The following is a 7182-nucleotide window of genomic DNA, read 5'->3' as shown; positions in this document are numbered from 1 at the left end:
CATTTGTAAAGACCCTGATGCTGGGAAAGATTGAGGGCAGGAGGAAAAGGGGATGACAGAGAATGAGATTGTTAGATGGCATCACCGACTCAATAGACGAGTTTGAGTAAACTCCAGGAGTTGGTGATGGACAGGGAAGCCTGGCTTGCTGCACTCCATGTGGTCACAAAGAGTCAGACATGACTAGTGACTGAACTGAACTGAACTGAAATTTACCTTAGATGGGGTAACCACCTGTATTAGTAAATTGACCTTATATATACGAGAGAAAAAGAAACTTCTCCTATCCTTATGAAGGGCTTCCCTGGTGGCTCAGTTGTAAAGAATCCACCTGCCAAAGCAGGAGACTTGAATTTGATCCCTGGCTCGGGAAGATCCCCTGGAGAAGGAAATGGCAACCCACTCCAGGATTCTTGCCTGGGATAACCCATGGACAGAGAAGCCTGGTGGGCTACAGTTCATTGGATTGCAAAAGAGTCAGACAGGACTTCGTGCCTAAACAACAAATCTTTATGAATGGAGTTAGGTTTGCAATTTGGATTCAGGTGTCAGCTGAACGGTCAGGTGTCAGTTCCTATGCTCCCACAGAAACTGATGATAGGGGCATTATCTCTCTTGCTGTTAATCAATGTTTTTTAAAAAGAAATATTCCTAGGACCTTGACAAACACCTTCCTGGATTGTAAAACTGGCAACAAGCTCTAAAAAATAGTAGGGGTGAGGGAGGAAATGGTTCTGTTCCTGTTTTTATCAGGGAGAATTAGGCTCTTATTTTTAAACTTTGTTTTTACACTATCATCAATCTAATGACATAGAGCTGTAAACAAATACCAATCTGTGGTTATTAATAGGTCTGTTTTTCACAGTGATAGAGAACAGCAATTCAGAAACTGCTTTCTTTGATCAAGAGAATAAACATCATATTAAGGATAATGGGAGCCACGTTCCTCACTGATAGGGAAGGGAGTTACAGATACTGAAGTGAGAATATTTTGAATGCACTGTTAGGTGTTGGTTTCGAGTTGGAGTTATTAGCATCAATTTATGCATATTTTTAGCATATAAAGGTAGATAAAGAAGAAGATACAGAGACATGCACATAGTTACATTCAGAAACTGACACTTGCTAGCTCAGCCATTGAGAAAGCCTAGATGAGATAATGCTCCAGTGGTAACATTTGTGCTTATAAAGTATCATTTTACCTTGAAAGGAGTCTAGTCTCCTTGAGGAAAAAGGGATGATTACAGAGATGGAATTGGAAAGGAAAAGATAAGGCAGAAACATCTTTTTGATTGAGAAGGAAAGGAAATTCTCAAATAATGTGAGAACATGTCAAAAAGACATAGTAGTCAGTTTGAGGAGATTCTCACTGTCTAAGTTCTAGACAACTTGAGGAACAAAATGAACACTGAGAGTAAAGGATTATATCACAATCTCTGTGTCCATAATGATATAATATATAAATGATAGCACAGAAGTACATGGAGGAGAACAGAAAGCTCTTCAGGAAAGGTACAAGGAATGGCAGATATGAAAATCATAATTTGGAAATTGCAGGAATAGTCATTTTTCTTGGCAAAGGCCAATGAAAAGTGGATACTGTACAATAATGTGGAATTGAAGAGACCATGGAGCATCTGGAATTAGTCAACAGAAAACACATAATCTTTCATCAGGATAATGCAAGACAACTGTAATCAAAAAGTTAGATAGTAATAAGGGTTGATGAAGTTGTAGAGAAATTGGAATTCTCATACACTACTAGTGGGGATGTAAATACAGAGTCACTTTGGAAAATAGTGCGGCATTTCCTCAAAATGTTAAATATAGAGTTACCATATGACTCAGAAATTCTACTCTTACACATATAACTATGAGAAATAAAACAAAAAAAATTTGCATGAGAAGGTATATAAACAACATAATTCATAAAATTTAAATGACAGAGGCAAACCAAATGTCTATTAACTAACAAATGGATAAAGGTAACATGGTAATTCATATAATGGAATAATATTTGACTACAAAAAAGAAATAAAGTACTAACACTGTTGGGCTTCCTAGGTGGCAATAGTGGTAAAGAATCCAAGGCAGGAGATGAAAGAAACGCAGGTTCGATCCCTACATTGGGAAGATTGCCTGGAGGAGGGCATGGCGACTCACTCCAGTATTCCTGCCTGGAGAATCCCATGGACAGAGGAGCCTGGCGGGCTATAGTCTACAGGGTGGAATAGAGTCAGACATGACTGAAGTGCCTTAGCATACATGCATGCACTAACACATATTCCAATATGGATGGACCCTGAAAACATCCAGTTCAGTTCAGTGCAGTTGCTCAGTCGTGTCCGACTCTTTGCAATCCCATGAATTGCAGCACACCAGGCCTCCCTGTCCTTCACCAACTCCCGGAGTTCACTCAAACTCACGTCCATCGAGTCAGTGATGCCATCCAGCCATCTCATCCTCGGTCGTCCCCTTCTCCTCCTGCCCCCAATCCCTCCCAGCATCAGTCAACTCTTCGTATGAGGTGGCCAATGTACTGGGGTTTCAGCTTTAGCATCATTCCTTCCAAAGAAATCCCAGGGTTGATCTTCAGAATGGACTGGTTGGATCTCCTTGCAGTCCAAGGGACTTTCAACAGTCTTCTCCAACACCACAGTTCAAAAGCATCAATTCTTCGGCACTCAGCTTTCTTCACAGTCCAACTCTCACATCCATATACTGGAAAAACCATAGCCTTAATAGACGGACGTTTGTTGACAAAGTAAGGTCTCTGCTTTTTAATATGCTATCTAGGTTGGTCATAACTTTTCTTCCAAGGAGTAAGCATCTTTTGATTTCATGGCTGCAATCACCATCTGCAGTGATTTTGGAGCCCCAAAAAATAAAGTCTGACACTGTTTCTACTGTTTCCTCATCTATTTCCCATGAAGTGATGGGACCAGAGGCCATGATCTTCATTTTCTGAATGTTGAGCTTTAAGCCAACTTTTTCATTCTCCTCTTTCACTTTCATCAAGAGACTTTTTAGCTCCTCTTCACTTTCTGCCATAAGGGTGGTGTCATCTGCATATCTGAGATTATTGATATTTCTCCCAGCAATCTTGATTCCAGCTTGTGCTTCTTCCAGCCCAGTGTTTCTCATGATGTACTCTGCATATAAATTAAATAAGCAGGGTGACAATGTACAGCCTTGACGTACTTCTTTTCCTATTTGGAACCAAAACATTAGGCATGTGAAAGAAGCCAGTCATTTAAAAAGTAAAATAAATAAATAGTAATATCATATGATCCTATTCATATAAAAATGTCCAGCATAGAGAAATCTACAGAGACAGAAAGTAGATTAGTGGTTGCTTAGGGTTAAGGTGGGTGGAAGATGGGGGAATAGGGAGAGTGACAGTCAAGAGCAATGCTATGGCATTTCTGCTTGAGTTGACAAAAGTGAGGTAAACTTACTATGTGATGGTTGTACATATCTGTGTGAATATGCTGAAAAAACATTAAATTGTTTATTTTACATGAGTGAGTTTTAAGCTATATGAATTACATCTCAGTATAGATACTCCAAAGGAAAAAAAAGAGAAGATGCATAAGAGGAAGAAATGGAGGAGGGGGAGGATGGAGAACAGAGGACAAGGAAGAGGGAAAGAAGATGGAGGAGGCAGAAGAGACAGGAAAGAGGGAGAGGAGAAATGCAGGAAGAGGAAAAAGAAGAAGCTAGAAAACAACAGAAAAGTCTGCAGCCACTCAGTTAACTCATCACATTTTCTAAGCTTGATGGGAGACAGGGAATGTGGGAAGAAAGAGATATCCTGCCCAGCTAGGCAAATGCATTAAATCATAGCAATGTGAAACAAGTAGAAGACTCAATCTTTTAGAAATTAAAAATGACTTACTGACAAGAACTAATGTGATAATGCTTCTCATATCAGATAAAAGACATGAGAAAAATAGAAGGTACGGTATTTGATAAAGCCTTGAATACCAAATATGTAAAGATGTTTAGTATCAAAGACATGCAATGCAAAAAAATGTTGGATGCTACAGATCCATCATAATTCTGTAAACAGTTTCAATTATAATTCACTTACAATGCTACACTAATTTTTTTTGTTTTGATTCATTACAAGATGTGTTTCCTGCACTCAATTAGGTTTTTAATGGATATATAACATAGTAAGAATTCTGAGACCAGACTTTTTTTAATTAAATGAGTTAATTCCTAGTTAATTACAAAATAGGTATAACAACTTATTGGGTGAGTAGATAATATAAATGTATTGAAACATAATGAATACTTCTCTGAACTTCATTAGGCTTTCAAATACCCATTTCTATTTAATTATAACTAAATCACCACCATTTATTGCTGAGTTGGAAACACTTTCAAATAACAGCCTGGTTAGTACTGAATTAAAGCATAATCCTATGGAAGTCTCTACATAAAGACAAATGAATTAACTAGGAATAAATTTGTCACTATAAGTACTAGAAGAGTTATTATAATTAAGTCTTTATTTCAAAATATGCAGAAACATTAAAAAACTTGTAGGCTCAAAACAAAAAGTTATATTTAAAAAGTTAATTTTTGCTGTCTTAAATGGTTTCTCATATCAGTATTTTGCTTTAGACCATTTGTTATTTGAGCCATTTTGTACTAAATTCTGGAAAAGGAAATGGCAACCCACTCCAGTATTCTTGCCTAGAGAATCCTGTGGATGGAAGAGCCTGGTGGGCTATGTCCATAGGGTTGCACAGAGTTGGACATGACTGAAGCAACTCAGCATGCATGCATGCATTGGAGAAGGAAATGGCAACTCACTCCATTATTCTTGCCTGGAGAATCCCAGAGACAGAGGAGCCTGGTGGGCTGCTGTCTATGGGGTTGCACAGAGTCGGACAGGACTGAAGCGACTTACTGGCAGCGGTGGTGGTACTAAATTCTCCAGGCCCCTAACTGAAAGATATTTCAAGAGTTATAGATGAAAATAAAGCATAACTAGAATGAGTTTGGAAGTTTACCTTCCTCTGCAATTTTCTGGAAGAGTTTGAGTAGGACAGTTGTTAGCTCTTCTCTAAATTTTTGGTAGAATTCAGCTGTGAAGCCTTCTGGACTTGGGCTTTTGTTCGCTGGAAGATTTCTGATTACAGTTTCAATTTCTGTGCTTGTGATGGGTCTGTTAAGATTTTCTATTTCTTCCTGGTTCAGTTTTGGAAAGTTGTACTTTTCTAAGAATTTGTCCATTTCTTCCACATTGTCCATTTTATTGGCATATAATTGCTGATAGTAGTCTCTTATGATCCTTTGTATTTCTGTGTTGTCTGTTGTGATCTCTCCATTTTCATTTCTAATTTTATTGATTTCATTTTTCTCCCTTTGTTTCTTGATGAGTCTGGCTAATGGTTTGTCAATTTTATTTATCCTTTCAAAGAACCAGCTTTTAGCTTTGTTGATTTTTGCTATGGTCTCTTTTGTTTCTTTTGCATTTATTTCTGCCCTAATTTCTAAGATTTCTTTCCTTCTACTAACTCTGGGGTTCTTCACTTCTTCCTTTTCTAGTTGCTTCAGGTGTAGAGTTAGGTTATTTATCTGACTTTTTTCTTGTTTCTTGAGGTACGTCTGTATTGCTATGAACTTTCCCCCTAGCACTGCTTTTACAGTGTCCCATAGGTTTGGGGTTGTTGTGTTTTCATTTTCATTCGTTTCTATGCACATTTTAATTTCTTCTGTGATCTGTTGGTTATTCAGCAGTGTGTTGTTCAGCCTCCATATGTTGGAATTTTTAATAGTTTTTCTCCTGTAATTGAGATCTAATCTTATTGCACTGTGGTCAGAAAAGATGTCACCCTAATACCAAAACCTGACAAAGATAACACACACACACACACACACACAAAAAAAAAAAAAAAAAAAAAAGAAAAGAAAAGAAAGAAAGAAAAGAGAAAGAAAACTACAGGCCAATATCACTGATGAACATAGATGCAAAAATCCTGAACAAAATTCTAGCAATCAGAATCCAACAACACATTAAAAAGATCATGCACCATGATCAAGAGGGTTTTATCCCAGGGATGCAAGGATTCTTCAATATCCTCAAATCAATCACTGTAATACATCACATTAACAAATTGGAAAATAAAAGCCATATGATTATCTCAATAGATGCAGAGAAAGCCTTTGACAAAATTTAACATCCATTCTTGATAAAAACTCTCCAGAAAGCAGGAATAGAAGGAACATACCTCAACATAATAAAAGCTATATATGACAAACCCACAGCAAACATTCTCCTCAATGGTGAAAAATTGAAAGCATTTCCCCTAAAGTCAGCATCAAGACAAGGGTGCCCACTTTCACCACTACTATTCAACATAGTTCTGGAAGTTTTGGCCACAGCAATCAGAGCAGAAAAAGAAATAAAAGGAATCCAAATTGGAAAAGAAGAAGTAAAGCTCTCACTGTTTGCAGATGACATGATCCTCTACATAGAAAACCCTAAAGACTCCACCAGAAAATTACTAGAGCTAATCAATGAATAGAGTAAAGTTGCAGGATATAAAATCAACACACAGAAATCCCTTGCATTCCTATACATTAATAATGAGAAAATAGAAAGGGAAATTAAGGAAACAATTCCATTCACCATTGCAATGAAAAGAAGAAAATACTTAGGAATATATCTACCTAAAGAAACTAAAGACCTATATATAGAAAACTATAAAACACTGATGAAAAAAATCAAAGAGGACACTAGTAGATGGAGAAATAGACCATGTTCATGGATAGGAAGAATCAATACCGTGAAAACGAATATACTACCCAAAGCAATCTATAGATTCAATGTAATCCCTATCAAACTATCAGCGGTATTTTTCACAGAACTAGAACAAATAATTTCAAGATTTGTATGGAAATACAAAAAACCTCAAATAGCCAAAGCAATATTGAGAAAGAAGAATGGAACTGGAGGAATCAATCTGCCTGACTTCAGGCTCTACTACAAAGCCACAGTCATCAAGACAGTATGGTACTGCCACAAAGACAGAAATATAGATCAATGGAACAAAATAGAAAGCCCAGAGATAAATCCACACACCTATGGACATCTTATCTTTGACAAAGGAGGCAAGAATATACAATGGATTAAAGACAATTTCTTTAACAAGTGGTACTGGGAAA

The sequence above is a fragment of the Capra hircus genome, chromosome 11 (assembly GCF_001704415.2).
Source record: "Capra hircus breed San Clemente chromosome 11, ASM170441v1, whole genome shotgun sequence".
NCBI classification, from domain to species: domain Eukaryota; kingdom Metazoa; phylum Chordata; class Mammalia; order Artiodactyla; family Bovidae; genus Capra; species Capra hircus.
The sequence above is the reverse complement of the archived record's forward strand: the minus strand, read 5'-3'. Positions refer to the sequence as shown.